This window comes from Diorhabda sublineata, chromosome 2, assembly GCF_026230105.1.
Source record: "Diorhabda sublineata isolate icDioSubl1.1 chromosome 2, icDioSubl1.1, whole genome shotgun sequence".
Taxonomy (NCBI): domain Eukaryota; kingdom Metazoa; phylum Arthropoda; class Insecta; order Coleoptera; family Chrysomelidae; genus Diorhabda; species Diorhabda sublineata.
Genome location: NC_079475.1, coordinates 33771438 through 33789929, shown reverse-complemented (window position 1 = coordinate 33789929; position 18492 = coordinate 33771438). Strand labels below are relative to the sequence as shown.

The window sequence follows — 18492 nt, the reverse complement described above, 5'->3', positions numbered from 1 at the left end:
ACAGTACTTTGGGAGTCTTATATCATTAACAGTATTTTACAGTATTCTTAATGGAAAAACTTCTTGTGTTAATCTAATTATTTAAGTTAATGATATCAAACTTGAAGGAATTTTGGAATTACCCTTGAAAGCACGGTATACGTAAATTCTTTTCTGAATATTCTCATGGCAAAAATACTTTCATAATCATCCTCAGATTCTCTGTGCTCTTTCTACTTTGAATTTACTGCGATCTCCATTTTTCCATTAAGCTCTTCTGTTGTTTTTCAGCAAAAGACACTGGCAATGGCGAATTTAATATAATTTGAGAATAAGAGTCGCTTTGCTGTTCAAGGAAGCTTGTGTATTATACATTCCACTACAATATTTAGAGAAGAATATGAAAAACCAGCATAAGGAAAATCACCTTTGTTGAATTAAAACTTCTCAGGTTGGCTCAAGAAAATTGGAAAATAATCCAGGTGGAGCTCAATATTTTTTAAAAAAATAATCTATACGACATAATGAAAAATATTGAATCACGGTCAGTTACGCGCATGACTGCTTTTTGACGTATGAAAGTAGCAGCTCTATATACTTCTAGTGCGGAAATGTAGTTATGTGATATTACAATACAAGAAAAAGTGTTTATTGTTGAGCATTATTTTGTCTCGTACCAAAAGATGTCCTATTATTGAGAAATTTGGTCTTTCTGGTAGTGTATTTTGTCAATTAAAAGAAAAATCTAGTAGCCCAGTGGCTGTAAGAAAAAGTGAGCACCTAGGACTTGTTGTCAATCAAGTTTTAAACTCACTTGAACCGAAGTCTCCAAGCTTAAGTTGAACACAGATTGAAATATGAATATCAGAACTGTGTATTGTGAAGAAGCTTTGGTTATGCGATACGATTTCTTGAATAATGTATGGTTCTTCACCTGAAGGGTAACATTAATAAGCATCAAGCAAGCTTCTTTGGTTTCGATATTCGGTACTTTATTATCCAAAAAATTTTGCGAGCTGATAGTATGACAATATGGTGTGATTCGACTCTTGAGCGCGATTTATGTTATACTTTCAAGTTAATGGGGTAACATCAATCTAGAATTCTGTATGAATCATATTCATTGGGAAAGGCTGGAAACACTTGAGCTATATTTATGATCGGATAACTTACAAAACGTTGATTCTGATTTCGTCGGTATTTTCATACTGAAGAACAGCGTGGCTGTGGTAACATTAAAATCTGGAAGCAACTAAAAAATTGCGTTATACTCAACGCGCATTATTTTCATTTAGCACTTAATTGTTCGCAATGTTTTGGACACTCGTTTGAACCTTTTCAAAGTTAATGAAGTATTTCGCGGGAGAATACTCTATTCATGGTCTATTCAGGTGCAACGGACTTGTTTTGAATCACCCTGGACCTACCAGAAAGTACATGAGTATTGTTTCAATTTCGGATTTGCTCATAAAAACTTTGAATATTTGATTATTTGGTGACTTTAACGCTTCATTTTGGGTTCGGAGTAAAAGAAAAACTTCCATCAGCTTAAATGCCAGTGCTTTGCCAAGCTTAGATTCCAGGACAGAAATACCAAGACTTATTAATTACATAACTTTTTCTTCTTTACCGTTATTAATTAATAGCCAAGGCTGGGGCCCGAGCTTGGGTAATCATTGGTATGGCCGAAGCTGTATTAAGTAGCCTGGACCACGCATGGGCCAATACAGGTACGCCGGAACTAGGCTTCTCAGGACTGGCCCAGACTTGGCCCCTTGTCAACTCTGGGGTTTCCTGTATGGGCGTCAGTCATTTTATGTTAATGCGCACCTTAACCGATCTCTGTTTTCGCGCTTGGTTTTTCACATTTTCACTGTTCTTTTTCAGCAAGCAATGACAAAGACATACTACTAGTTTCTTGACAGAATACCATCTAATAATATGTTTTTTTTTTAATTTAAGTCTTTTACCGTTCTAAGAATGAATCATCTACTGTCATCTATAATATTTTTAACTTCATTCATTTATTCATACCGCATCATTGTTTTCTGTTGATTAAATTTAGTGCGACACGCCTTCTTATCTATTCTTTTTTCGAAGTACAAAGGAACTAACGCAGGCAACGGTAATCACCATTCTATAGTGAATAATGTGTTGAAGGAGTTGGCACAATATTTAATTAACTACATTATCAATAATATAGACAACATAACAATGGTGCGTACTTCAATTAATGAAAACAACGGATGTTATTCATTTACGTAATTTTTTCAATACAAGTTTATGTTCATAAAGGCATAAATTTTATGCTGGCTAACCTGCTCTTTTTCAAAGTTTCTACACGTACTTTCCTAATTACTTCTACTAGTTGGTTAGCAGCAAGAAAAAATCGATTAGAATTCAATCGCTCCCATTTTTATGTTTCACCATACTAATTGAATAATTTCTCACAGAACTCTGATACACTTATTGCCAAACCCGATTTCAATCAAGTTTTTTCGTTTTTGTTTTTGGTTTTTCTTAGAAAACTTACCACAGTAGGAAATGTATATTTAAGTTACGCCATCCCGAAAGTAGACATTTCAACGATCAAAAACCTACAGATTTAAAAACAAAATCTGATATCTTGATGTGAGAATTTTCGATTGAAAATTGGTGTGGTTTTTCGATGATACGTCTGAATTGGGTGGAAAAATATTGCGCATAAAAAAACTTCCAGTGTTTTTGGGACAAATTTTCACCGAATTTTGTAAAAACAAAGAATTCTCTTAAAAGTTAAAAATAAAACGCCAAAAACTTGGTTAATATGAATTTCTAGATTACGTGGAAAAATGTGAATTACAGAGAAGTTGTAGCTTTCTTTTATCACCTTATACTTAGCTATCTAACTATTTTTTCTATAGGACTTGTAGTTTTACCGATAATTGGGATAAACCATTTTCCACCCTTAAAAACTCACAACATGGACCGTGAAGCTGGTCCTGTTGGATTATTTCAAGATAATATAAAATTGGGTGGACTCGCCGGGCAAAAATTTCGTGAAAATTAAAAAGAAACCTTTGATATTTTTGTCTATAACTTATCTATAATGTTGATTTGTACATTCTAGAACAGAATTATCGAGAAACTATTTTAATATGAAAAGTCGCTTGTTTATCATCGAGTCAGTCAGTAAATGGTTTGATGTCATTCCGATCAATACGATATAGACCAGTGAACAGTTTATTAAAATAAATTGAGAATAAGATAAAAGTTTGATAAAAAGTTTCAGCGTATAGTTTAGTAGATAGTAAAAAGCTTAGTGTACGGTATAAATAGATTTAGTGAGTAATTAGTATCAACAGTGTCCATAAATCCACCCCACCGTAAAAAAAATGAATTAGAACACAAACATAAAATTTTTGGAACATAACGATTCTCACTTTCTCTGTCTTGATTGAGTTTCACATGCAATTTTTAGCCAACTCATAATATCACAAATTTGCTTAGATAATATTTGAGAAATTGAACCTATGTAGATAACATTGGACAGATGTTCCATGATATAAAAAGAGTGATGAAATAGTGGTTAGGTTTTTTATTTGCGTGCAACTTCCTAATTCAGATAGTTGATAGAGGTGTCAACCGAGAAAAAAGTTGGAAAAAAGTTGTAAAGATAATAATACTGCCAAGCGTGAAGCTACTATATATATATATATATATATATATATATATATATATATATATATATATATATACAAACTTTCCTTCCTCTACAAGCTAAAATTTCTCCCTCCCCTTATATTGAAATGTTATTGATGTTTCTTCGAAAATAAGAGGCTTAAGTGCAATCGGCGTAGCTATCGCCTTCTATCAATAAATTTTGAAACCTTCTTAAACATAGAAAAATTGATAATTGTCTATGACTTAGAAACTTTCTTCTATATAAACTCACCTTTATATCTTATGAAAATAAATTATATCAATTATCATGAGGAATTGTCTCTTACAAATACAAAGATTCTACTTTCATAATCGTTAAGTACAAATTGCTACATTTGACCGATCCGTAATAAGATAAATTTGAATTTTTTATTCTTAGAGAAAATATGTTTGAGTATGTTTATCTTTCAGCCAATTGAATTCCATTTCATCTAAAACAACAGTCATGCTCGGACGGCAGGTTCCTTAAATTACATGTGAGTTTGATCACCGTTTTTGCTCGAAGTTTTGAGAGAAATGCGATTTATAGAAATATAATAAAAAGTGAAGGTATAAGTTGAATAATAATTGCAAATCTGTAGTCGAACTTGGAATTTAAAATAAGTTAAAAGCTGTATGTAATGAAATTTTAAAAAAATATGAGAAACCAGTGATCCCATTTAATACACTAATTACATCTAAATCTGTTTTTTCATATGAATAATTATTTATTCGTATTTAAGGCATTGTATTTGCAATCAAAAATACAATATATATGAGAAAATACTATAATATTAAAAGAAATTTTTCAGTGACTCTTCGAAAACTGAAAAATTATAATTTTGGCTTTTCCTTTGCAAAAAATAGCTAATTCCTTCTGCACAACCAATAGACTGGTCTAAAACTATACTCACAATATCATAATTTTTATTTTTTATCGAATAATAAACTACGTAGCAAAAGTAGAGAACCGTATTTGTTACTTTTAGGAAAAAAACTTTGAGATTGAGAAAATATAGTTATTACAATATAAATTGCAGATTCTAAATTCCTAAACAATTTTGTTTGATCTACCATAGGCGTAGAAATCTCATTTTATAAATTTATTATTTCTATAAATACTTCCAAAAATACGTATATCTTGTACGAGAAAGTTTTCGTAGAAAGGCAATCTAATCATTATAAATTGGACGACATTATACGCTGTTTTTTAGACGATGCACTTGATTGTAGTAAACCCTGGAATAAAATCATTATTATACCTCATTAACTTGCTACAACTGAATATTAAATTATAAAACGCAAATAGACGAGTAAATTGTGCCTGCCTGTAAGGAAGTTTGGTTTAAACAGTGTACCAGACGTGATCTGAGCCCTTTTTATACCCCATTCGTCTATCAGAGCTTTGGTAGTCTTTTAACTGACGCTATCGAACTATCCTTGACGATTCGGTTATTGCCATCAGTTTATTCAGTGCTTAAAATGTTTGTTTTAATTTTTGTCTTCTAGTGTCAGTAACTCCGAACATTTTGTATTTGCATTTCAGACGAATGACTAGAGACATCAATTTTTTAGATACGAACTGTACAGCATTTCTTGATAAATAATGGTCCATTTATTTTATCGTCTATTATTTCAAATCATGCATTATACTTTTCTGGATATTGGAAGTGGGATTCAGGCATCCAATGCGAATTGTTACGTGACCAGTATCTATAATTATTCCGATTTATGTTTCCATCAAAAAGAAAAGTTTCTTCATTGAAAATGATACCATTATTTGAGAGAAATATATAGGAAAAATCTATTCTAGTTTGGTTGAATCTCATATTAATTCAATCACAAATAATTTGGTTTGGAGTTAATTAGTTAATTAGTTAAATTAGTCCCTAATATAGTAGTCAATTATCAAACATTAAAGAAGTCTTAGTATCCTCCAATCTTTTATTATCAACTTTACAGTATCTGTCAATATTGTCAAATATACTCATTCTCCTCTTTCGATTCAGTTATTGAATTATTTTCACTGAACTAACAATTATACAAAACAAATAACATTCATTAAACTATCCTTGCTAGTTATAGGACAGCCTATATCATATAGCTTCTACCTCACACAGGAGATACTGGGTCTCCTGCCAAAAAATGTGTTTCCAGCAACTTGTACCTGGCAAATATCAACCACAGCTTCAAAAAGTACACTCAAGGATCTTATTTACAGCTTTAAACGAAATTTATTATCAAAATTTTTTCGAATTTTTGTTTCCAAAGAATTTGATATTTCAAAGTTCTACAGGAAAATTCTGTTTCTACACGAATTATTCGTAGGTTTTCCCAGAACTATACCAGCAATATAGTTCAAGAGATATTCGAATATCACTATCACAGGCATATATATTTTGTAAGGAAAGTATGTTGTGAGCACAATGGATTTCTACTCTTATTAAAATGGAATAGTTAACAACAAATCACATTTCTAGGACCAGGAAAACCCAAAGTGGATATGTAACGTTCATATACAGCATTGTTAGTAAGTAAATGTAATAGCTAATAAGCATCTCAACAAAGTAGATTTAGAAATCACGTAAAGCACTATGTCTTTACAGGACGACACACTTTCATGTTTTATCAGAAAATATCTTAATCATGTATTCGTATCACACTAGATTATATATAGAGCGTGGCACAATTGAATGGCCACAAAGATCTCCTGACTTAAAGACATTAGATAACTTCATTTGGAGATATCTGAAACACAAGCTTTATAAAAACATCAGGTTATACTGAAGATATAAGATGTATGATAATGAAAATGGATTTAAATAAAACACTGGCTATGAATAGACAAATTTTTCCTGTCAATAACAAGATGGACGATAATTTTTAAATTCGTCATGTTAGTTGACCTCTCTATATCATTAAAAAGTTATTTGTAACTTTTTGTTCCGGTAAAAATTGTCACATAACCTAATAACCAGTTGAGTGTAAGAAAAAAATATGGTATGATAAGAAATCACGAGATTTTTAATTACCCCACATACTAAATACTTGATAAAGTTTGGTAGTATTAGAGCTAAGAAGTTGAAGATAATAATTTCTTCAATTTCGGACTTCCTTGTGATTTATAATTTAATATATTCATCCCTTCTTCTTTTTCAGGTGCCATCTCAATTTAATGAAAGTTAGCATACTTATTTCAGTCTAATCGCATATGTTTTTAAACCATGAAGTTGATCTCCCACTTCTAGATTTCCTTCAATGATAACTGTGTCATCTGCATAACGTATGTTATTTAATGTCCGTTAATTTTTATTCCCTCATTGTCATCGCCTATTGTTTGGTTAAATATGAGCTCAGAGTACAAATTAAACAATATTGGCGACAAAACACAACCTTGTCGTACCCCCATTCCATACACATTCATCCCTAAGTACATTTTTCAATTTAACTTAACTCAACTTTCCATACCAGCAGTTTGTTGCTGAAGAATGAATAAATGATACACAGTGGATAATCCGAACTTCGGTAATCCGAAAGTCAGCTTAATCCGAAACAGATATTTTTGAGAATGAAAAAACGAAGAAAGAATGAAAATAATTAGTGTATTAATGAAAGTTACAGTATCTTTCGAATACAGTAAAGTGTAATGAACAAACAGAACAATATTCTAAACTATACTGGTTTAAAAAAGTGCGTTTTTTGACGAAGAGACTAAGATCTCTCCCTTACAGCAAAGTTACGCCAACATCTCAGATACAACGTATCCGCTGTTGTTCAGCATAGCATAGTGCTATATCATAGACAGCTGCATCCTGCAGCAATCAAGTCAGGCCTGTATTAGTAGAAAAAGACTCGTCCCCTTTCAATAATCGATTTAATTGTAGTGTGTTTTTTCTTTAATAGTGGGCCCACTAATCGGGATACCTTTTTCTCTCTCTTGAGAAAACCATACAAACAGAGCACTGTCAAGTTTCTCCAATAGTGTAGTTTTTACTGTTTGACGAAATTCAATACACTTACTCGTTGAAGAAGTACAAAATTGTTCTATTTTTGATCGGTTTTTCTTCCAGTCAGTGATTGTGGAATTTCCCACTTCAAACTCAACAGCTAATTTCGAGGCACTTTCACTCTAAGCGTGTTAACTCTTCAAGTTTGTCTTGTAATGTAACTGAAGTATGTTTCCGTTTCGAAGCCATTTCACTACATTTACAGAGGCAAAATTTGAAGAAACGGTAGAAAAAACAACTCACATTGACACAGATTACAGATGGAATTCAGGAAATAGCGCGCCAGCGGAATATGGACTTTTTGTTCAGTCAGGTGATTCTCCCTCCAACTTAATGCGAAAAAACCCCTTTCAGGATTGCCAAACAAACGATAACACAACTTCTTACTACACTGTACTGTACATTATATAAACCGTATCTTAAGTTCATCAAGTAGAATGGTATTTTATCGAATTAAATATTGTGGAAAATTTGTGGAATGTAATTTGAGGAATGGCATATTAATACTAGTCTTGATCTTGATCTACTTGATATAGGATAAATTTAATGGCTGCTACAGTGCGATACTGGTATGCACTGTATTGTATTTTGAATATAATACCCTAAAAGTAGAAAACTACTTTTTCATTCACTGTACAGTTATTTCAGATACCTTTAAAAACTTTCGCTTTCTTGTTCGCCCTTTATACACACAATTGGTTAGTTCAAGATTTAATATAATGAAATAAACTGTCCTTATCTCTTTATCCTATACAAGTTTATGTAATTTATATATTGTATTTCGAATTTATATGATTTTGGTAATGATTCCGCTTAATCCAAAATATTCGTTAATCCGAAATGGGTCCGGTCCTAATCATTTCGGATTATTGGTACTCAACTGTATTTGTTGACAACTGCACTATAAGTCGTTCATGATGAATGTTATTAATCAACTGGGCGACTATCATAAGGTTATTCATAGAACTTGTTAATTAGATCTTTGCAAACTCCTCGATCTTGATAATTTTAGTTAGTAATAAATGCGCATACTTAAGAGTTTATTAACATTGCACTTGAAAATTTAGAATATCAACTTCAAACAAAATATATGACGTAAATAGATTTAAAGGGTCACACTCCAACTATCAAGCGAACAGTGCGAAATGCTACGCATTGGAATATTTTTCATCCTCCTGTTGTTTGATGTCGCGACACGTGTTTAGACTTGTTTATGTGTATTGATAACTATAGCTCACTTCCTCTCAAATTACATTCCATTCATTCTAGTAATTGTTTAAATGATGAGTTCAATTTTCTGCACATCAATATGAATAAATGACAAATATCATTTGATTTTTTCTCTTTGAAGTTTGACGCATATTAGTAGTCCATTGTTATCATTTCAATAGAATATTTTCTGCTCCCTTTTCATTAAATGGAAATATGTATCATTTATTGAAATTCGATTTCATTGTAGAAATTGTTATAATTGTTTCCAAAATAAATGCATTGTAGTATTGATTTGAGGGATCAGATAAATTATATGGATCAATATTGCAGCCGGTACTGCTTGGATATAGTGGAATTCTAAATTTCGGCAAAGGGTTCGATTTTAAAGAAACTTCTGGAATTCGTCTGATCTGTGCTTTTATATCAGTTTTTAAGTTTTTATAGCAAGCGAATTATTTAAATTGTTTCTTTTGAATAATTTTTAGGAAGGTCTAGTCTACTTATTTGTTTTGTTTCTTTATCTCTCTCTCTCTCTCTCTCTCTCTCTATATATATATATATATATATATATATATATATATATATATATATATATATATATATAAGCGGTTTCTTATTGGGAACGTGGCAACGAAACACCAAAGTGGACTAACTTTAATATATTTATATATTTTCCGAGCTTTCGAATACTTATGTATTCATCGTCTGGGACTGAAGTTATGGTCAAATACAATATAAGAAATATGGATAATAATAAAAAAATTTTATTTACAATAATTAATTAAGATTTCCGGTGATTTTTGATATTATTAATGCTTGCAAAAATTTTTAAACTCATGGAATTCAAAATTCAATATTCATATTGACGTTGATAGGAATATTGATTGATTGAAATATTGATTCTGGTTACTATAGGAATTTTCATTAATTTTTAATTGGTTAGATTATGAATGACGTTGAATTATATTGGGTTAGATAAGGATAAGTTGTAGTGAATGATGTTCAATATTGATTGGTAAATTTATGGAAAACATTACATTTCAATAGGTTAGGTCGTTATGAATGTAGTTGAATATTCATTGGCTAGAATATAAATGACAATAAATTTTATAGGTTGGATCGTTATAAGTGAAGTTGGAATTTATAGGTTGGGTGAGGTTAGTTGGTTGTTAATGGCGTTGAATTTTTATATAATTTGTCCTCTCAAAATCTAAAAGATATGCATAAATTACACTAAGGTTATTTAAATCAGTTTTCTTATTAATGCATTGATCATTTTGGACAATATATGTTGTATCTAAAAATAAACGTTTTTTGTAATTTTTTTTCAGTTGACAAAACGTTGGCAGATTCATAATTCATATTGTGTCCTTCATGACAGACATGAGTCGCTAATGAATATCTATCAGGATATAATCTGCTGTCACTCTTGTGAGAAGTTACTAGTGATATTTTCGACTGACAAATGTACTTTTTTGTCACAATTTAAACAAGGTATTTCATATACTATGTTAGGCAATTTATTGATTGGTGTTTTTTCTTTTACTTTAGTAAAAATAAATTGAATATTAAGTGTTTGACTGTATACTATTTTAATATTATGTTGTTTAAAGATTCCAAAAAAGTTTAGGAATAACTGATTTTATATATGGTAAAGGTTATAAATATATGGATTAGAAATGTCGTCTAAAAATGATGATTCAATGTTAGTGTTATATGAATTATACAGAATTTCAAAAGATATGGAGGATATGAGTTTTAATTAAAAAGTATTTTAATGTTTTGTTGGTTTCCTATACGAGTCAATTAAAATTTTATTATCTTCGTTTCATATAAATTCAATATCAAGACAAGGTAGATAACGATTTTTCAGTATTCTTGTTTTCTATAGTAAAATGTATATAGGGATCGAAATTATTGAAGTAAAATAATAAATTATCAATTTCATTATATGGAAGAGATAAAATTATATCATCTACATACTTCATAATAAAGAATAATTTGAAGGGTAAAACAGATATTACAAAGTTCAATCCATTACATAATCTGTTAATATAGGGGATATTGAAGACCTTTTGGTGTTCCAAAAATTTGTTGGTAATTTTTATTATTATAAGAGAAATATGTACTGTTAAAAATTAATGTTACGAGTATTAATTCTAATAGAGTTTCTTTATTAAGTTTGCAATGAATCTGACAGTTTTGATAACCGAAAAAAACAAATTCTATAAAAATTCAATGCCATTAACAACCAACTAACCTCACCTAACCTATATATTGCAACTTCACTTATAACGACCTAACCTATAAAATTTATTGTCATTTACATTCTTACCAATGAATATTCAACTGCATTCATAACAACCTATTGTGTAGTACAGTTCAGTTTAATTTATAATAAATAGTCGCAGAACGAATTAGCAAAGTAATCGAAGAATTTAAATAAATTATTTAAGCTAATCAATTGAAAGTGATAAGTGAAATATTATGAGTTAATTGAATGTATTGTATAGTACTTAAATGAATTGAAAATGTAAGAGACACTGTTTATTGGTTGACCCCATGAATAAAAATCATCTAAATAAATGAGGAGAAAATTACAATATCATTACTTATTTGTTATATAAATTCCATTAAAAAAATCCAACTTGTTTTCTCTACTCGAATACTGCCGATCCGACAAGAAATCTGACTAAATTACTAAAGTAAATAAGAAAAGTAGATACATGACCTTCATACAATTGGAAAGTGCTTTTCGAAGCTAAGAATTCGCGATTCATTTCTTTCCAACAATATTTGAATGTGAACATGAATCAGTAGTCCGGAAAGTAACTAAATTAAACTCAATTTTCCCAGTTACAATAGTTCATAGTTGTGTCAGTAGGCCGTGTGCCCTTAAAAATAGAAGCCGATATCTTTTGAAAAGAAAATAAAGAACTTAAGCTTGACACGTTTAACGTCCTGATCCTTCGCTTATAACATGAGGTTGACATCTTAGATGACTGTGTCTGGTGTGACCAGTCCATCGACCTATCAAATTTTAGATTGAATACTAATTAATACTTAATATTCGTCGCTAGTGATATTGTATGGCCGCTTGGTTTAGAATTCTTTCTTCTTATAGCCACTAGCCATTTATTTCTGAGGTTTGAACCTTTTGGTAATTTGAAATATAGATACATAATCATTGTTTATTGTCATTATTGGAAAAGTTTCTTTCTAACCATTTATGACACAACAAGATTGAAGCATCTTTAAACCACAAACTTGTACTAAAAAAAAACGAAATATTTCCTAAAACTCACTCATAACTTCACTATATTCATCAATATACCAAATTAGAATTATTGGTAGGTGATAGAACCAAGGCACTTAAAGATCCTTTAGGAACTCAGAGAAGAAGTATCGTATTAACCTAAGCGAAAGAAGTAAACTTCATTCTCCATATATATTTTCCTTCTATTACACTCTATTCAGCTCCTTCCTTCTTATGTTGTCTCTCTTGCACTATGTTTTACATCGATTTTGAATAGTTTGGGCTGGTCCATGACCTTTAATAAGTCGATAAACCGGTCGTGTTTCTATCCATCTCCGTAGAGACTGCCGTTCCTGTTCCTATTTTTTCTATTTGAGGAGTGTTAATTTAAAATATTGTTGGCCGGTAATAGCAAGACAAACTATCCATTACTTCAATTAGGGTGAAGTATAGAAGATATTTTTCCTACTGGACAAAATTAACGCATCACTTCAATTAATCCAAATATTCACAATATAAACACAAAATAAAACTAAGTTACATTGAAATAATAATGAACACCTACAAATTAGTCGAATATGACATTAACATAACCTAAATTTGCCTTATTTTCACATAAAAGTTTTTTTTCCAGAAATGCAAAAATAAGCCATCATACTTCCAAAAAAAAAAAGAAAAAAAACCTGTAAAAGAGAATAAATGCATATGGGTTAACCCTAATACCTCGTAGGACCTTTTCTACTTCTTATCACTACTTTCATGCGTCGCGGCATGTTGGATATCACATTATTAACAAAAGCTTGCAGTATATTCTTCAACAGCGACCTCTCTGAGTTGGTTGTGATTAGAAACAGGGGGACTATAACTTCGAATCCTCTTTTTAAAATAGTCCCATAGATGTTCTATAGGATTCATATCCGGTGGACACTATAATAAAAAATTGACAACATGTAAGTAGCCAATAACCTGCCACGTAGAAATGAGCGTTATCCTGCATTAATAAATAATCAGACTTAACAAATGGAGAAAAATGTATTAAATGTTCGATAAAATGTTGTCTTAGTAATATTGACAATTTATAGACCTCGTACTTATATGGAACACGGAGCATCGAGCAAATTCTTCTCTAAAACATTTTAGATCAACCACAAAAAAGCACTATAGGAGAGATATTACAGCTGGCCTTCGACAGATACGGTCACGTTCATCTGGAGCTTTAAGGCTAAATCTAGTTTCAACGGAGAACAGAACCCGTTAGTTACCAATCATTGATGGTCTAATTCTGATGTAGTCTTGCAAAATTTAATTTCTGAACTTTGTATTCTCTGGTAAGTAATTTTTTTTGTCTGGCTCCCGTTTATGAGAGCACGTGGTCTCAAGAAACGATCATCGATTTGATTAGTGCACCGTTTCGCCCTTGCCTTGTTCTATGCGATTGATGCTGGAATGATGTCTTCCTAACAAACCAGTAATATATCGCATTGAATATCTTTCATTTAAGGAAGTCGATGCTCGCACTGTCTCCTCCAATGACAAATTTCTTTAATGTTTCATTTTTTTCCTCGATATACTCCCGAATGAACCTCCAAACATGCATGTAATAAAAACAATTACCATCAACAGCTTGCTTCCTACAGAAACCTTGCTTTAATCAGCTTTTTTTAGAAAATATCAACACAGTTTTAGCCTGAAATGACATTATAGTTAACTTAAATTACAACTGTCACTGTTATACAAGTTTCATAGTCTACTTGTCGTACAATTAGTTATCAATAAATAGATAATATCGAAAAAATATGAGTGATGCCTTAATTTTGTCCAGCAGTCAATATGCATATATACCTACAAGTCTTCATTTACATTACTTCAAATTTTCATAGTATTCACCGTCGTATAAACCGATTTTACTGAAATAAATTCGGGAAATGATATTTTCCAATAAACTGGAGTAACTATTTTGAATCTTAAATTATGAAGGATTGCACAGTTTGTAACTACGTATTTTAAAAATACAAAATGGAAATTTTGGAGTGGATCGATTTTCACATGATCTTATTTTCACGTTGTCATTTCGTGTCAATACAGGTCAATCATAGAAATAAAAAAATTGTTCTTAAAGTAGAAAATACTTTGATGTCAACCATCTATTTTGTAGAGCTAAGGACGGAATCTTGTGAAATAGTTACCTGAAATGATACGTGCATGTGGATTCTCACGGAAATAAATCTTTGTTGAAAGAAATTTACTTTTAGCATGAGAAGATCCTGGTCAAGACCAAAGTCCTTCATATTATATTTCCAGTAGATATCGTATAATTTCAAAGGTAACTGATGCTGCAATGAATTGATGTTGCTTTTGAAGGATGACCGCAGATATATGGTCGATTATAGAACGTTTGGGTATCAACCAACATTGAAACAATTATAATTAGTGGTTTATCATGTTGCAACTAGTTTTCCTAGAGCGCAGGAAAATATGTAGTGACCATGAATAATTATTTGGCCTTAATGAGCAACACTATATATAGAATAATTTTAACTAGAATTTCTTGGTTTAGAGGACGTGATAGATCTCGCTTGGAGTCAATGGAATGTTATATGTTTCAGGGAAGAATGTGAAATTAATATAAAATTTGTCATAAATCTATTTGACGTCTGAAAATATGAATATAATAAACTTCCTCCTTGGAAATCAGTGTAAGTAGGTACACGATATATTCGTGTTTGTGTTTGCGATTGTAGAGCTTTTAATGAACGCTAGAATAAAAAGAATTGTCCTTCAGTATAGACTCAAGTAACACAAAACGTAATTAACGAAATTGTCCGATTATGTGGTTCGATATATTGAGAAACTCTATTGTAGAATTCAATGAACACAATAAACATCAACCACCTCATTATCTTCAACATTACAAAAGATTCACCGGTTAATATTAACGTTATGTTTGAATGAGATCATCGTTGAAACAGGATAAATGTGTTTATGAACAGTTTTATGAAACATTCCTCTCAATATGGCAATAAGGATATTATGGAAATCATTTTTATATTGACCCAATTTATAAAGTTAATAAGATAATGACAGAACTATTCAAGAAGAGAAAATCATCATTACAGTTTTTTAACTTGCTTTGTATTCAGATGTTTGTTGATTGCTTGTGATAGAATAATTTTGGAAAAAATATCTTCAAGTTACTAGGTAAAATAAATAATCATTTTTTCACTAGTTATTCGACTACATGGTGTTTATTCTATAGAGACTTTGAAATGAAAATGATTTATTATATAATTCTAAATACTTATAATATAATTTGTTAGTGCCTCCTTTGTTCTTTGAGGTATCAATTTGAGAGATTATAGCATTCATTTCACATTTTAAAATCATACACAATATCACAGAGTGTTGCAGAATGCTGTGCCATATCAAAGGTATCATTATTTTTAAATGAAATACCCCACATTTTTCGATATTCACATAAAATAGAGGGTAATTTATTTGCAAAAGCCGAGAAAATAATGTTTAAGTATTGTGATTCACACTGTATCAGATTCTATCTGAAATATCAACGAAATAAATTATTTCCAAGAATTTTTACTATCATTCGAATTCTTCAGTCGCAATAGATCTTCATTCTCGAATTTCTCATACAGGGTATTGAACTTGTTACGATTTTCCTACAAACTTGGTTTTTGGTTATTACTTATCCCGTAAAAACATCACAACGGCATATTACCATTACATTAATAGTGAAGTTATGCTGATTTCAAATATGCATATGTAATATGATAAAAGTGTAACTTTGATATTACGCATTAATCTGGAACAATCTGTAGGATTGTGAATAATTTTAAAATGTGAATAGTAACGATGACTAAAAGAACAAAGGAGGTACTAATCAATCACCCTATATACAGAGTAACAATTAAAAATTTTATATTTGCAAAGTGTGATATTTTCCTAAAATTTTAGTCGATAAGTTTTATTTCTAATTATTTGATGACGTTGTCGTACTAAAAACTCATCCTATATAAAACTCATGGTTTACTGCGTTATAAAATGAGCAAGGCACTATTGCTCCACACAAACTATTTTGTCACAAACAACAAAAACAAAATTAAGACTTGCCACACTTTTCGTTCAAAAAACTTGTGTCAAATCTTGAAAATTACCTTAAATCATGAAAAGGTTTGAAAGTTGAAGGCAAACTTTAATAATCTCAAACTTTTTACATAACGACTCAACAATATTACGATTATTATATTTTATAAGTCAATTATCGTGGTTTTTCAACTATATTTGCATTGGCGGAACATGGATGTTATTTTTCTATACTAGCAAATTATATTTTATATATTTTTGAGAAACACATTTTTGAAACGAATTGATTCTGTCGAAAGTGGAAAGCTATCAATATAATATAAAGAATGTGTTGGATTCTACATCAGATACCATGCCAGATTCAGCGTCTTCTGACAAAAAGAATGATCTATTTGCTGTTACATTATAATATACAGTAATATACAATCAGTACTTAAAATGTAAATGGTAAAAGTTTTATATAGTAAGAATAAAATGAGTTAATTTCCCGTGAAATTTCTTGCTCTTTCTCTGCTTGTTCTTTTCCTTTTAACATTCAAAGATTTGATATCGATACCTACGCACTGTTTCTACGATACATTAAGTAATCACGATGTATACAGAGGTTGTCCATATGTGAGTTTTATCAGGATTTGGAAATCATTAAAATTGAGCGTATGAAAGAATTATAATTATTCAAAACCTGTTCATTTAAATTTGGCCTTAAATCAGATTAATCTGTTCTCGGAGAATTTCCGATTCACTGATCTTCGTAATTTTCTATTGAAATTGTTATTAATTATCGTAGCCATATCTTTCTCTTTAATTCTACCTATAATACTAGAATATTTTGAATACAATTCCAATTATCGGGTGTCTTAATAATAATTTCATAATTTTGATGAAATCATACAATTTACTAGAAGGTCGGTGAAATTTGGTAAAATACAAAATTTTTCCATAACTTTTAGATTGCATTGCATTTTAAAGATTATTTATATATTTTGTGGAATACTTGAGTTTGAATTTAACGTTGAGCGTTGTCCTTCTATGAAGAAGTGTAGAACAACCTGGATGATGATCTTCAATTCCTGTTGGTCCAGGAATACTTTCGGTTATTCACTTTGATTTTATTTTTCGAAAATTGAAGCTCTAATAACGAATAAGGTGACGTTTGAAATTGACCAGTTTCCACTATACAGACTCACGATCCTACTGACTGTGCCAATCACATTTTTCTCCAAACTCAATATTTAATTTATTGAGAGGGGCCTTTTTGAAATTACTGAAATTTTCAATTTCTAAGTTTTAAGAATTCACAGATTCTAATGATTCTAATTCCACTTTATCTGGAATGTATTTGATAAATTAAACCCAAATATGCGGTTCTCACTTGCCGCAAACAAAAATTTTACGAATATATATTTTTTGACTCGGACAAATTTGGAGTGTCGCAGTAAAAGTCTAATATAATCTTTAATATATTGTGCAAAATAAATTTTTATGCACAATTTAACAATTTTGTTACTTCGAGGTTTTCTCAAAAATTTCAAGGACATCATCTGAAATACATGAATTTATCTTTCTCCTCCATTTGAAAATTATCTCAATAGATTAACGACAGTAGGTAAGATGAATTCAATTCTTTTGGACATCTTTTTCGGATCCATACTCATCCCTATTTAAATCCAATAAGAAACCAATTCTACGGTGGTATTTCTCAAAGAAACTTCGATGTGAAAATAAGCTGGAGGTCTTGAGATAGACAACATACTTTGATGCTTGTCTATTTTATATTTATCAACAAACTTATTGTTCTCCCGTACTGTAACCGTCTTTCATCTTTCGCCACAACTTCTTCGTTAATAATTTTTTTTCTCAAAATTCATCTTATCAAGAAAGCGTGTGCCAATTTTAGGCGTTTTATACCTATTTCTTTCTGTAATATAATACAAAATATTGATAATCATTTGTATTATATTTTATCTCTAGAATTTCTATCTACCTAGAACACCCGTCGCTGTTTTTACTCTAAAACTGCAAATTCAATAAATGACATAATTTGTCTGTTAACTTCTTCAATTTGATTTGTATATAGTTTTTATGTGATAACTTCATCCAGTGTAGTGTGAAATTAATCTGGTATCCATGCAATTTGATAGTTCATTAATGAAATTGTTGTTTCCAAATTGTGGTATTGTGTAACATCAAATGAAATGAACTGAGACTACAATTGTCATTGCAAGGACTGCTATGCAAACTATTCTGTGAAATCGATTG

General features: G+C 30.5%; 1 protein-coding gene and 1 long non-coding RNA gene across 3 annotated transcripts in view; one reads left to right on the top strand and one right to left on the bottom strand.

The window, feature by feature from the left end:
• LOC130453317 (uncharacterized) overlaps positions 1-18492 on the bottom strand; it is a 688318-nt gene that overhangs the window by 496084 nt on the left and 173742 nt on the right. The window lies entirely within an intron of this gene.
• LOC130453318 (uncharacterized) overlaps positions 15270-18492 on the top strand; it is a 55163-nt gene continuing 51940 nt past the window's right edge. For both annotated transcript variants that reach the window (XR_008911033.1, XR_008911034.1), the window contains exon 1: positions 15270-15333. This is a non-coding gene — a long non-coding RNA (uncharacterized LOC130453318). The remainder of the gene's footprint in view (positions 15334-18492) is intronic.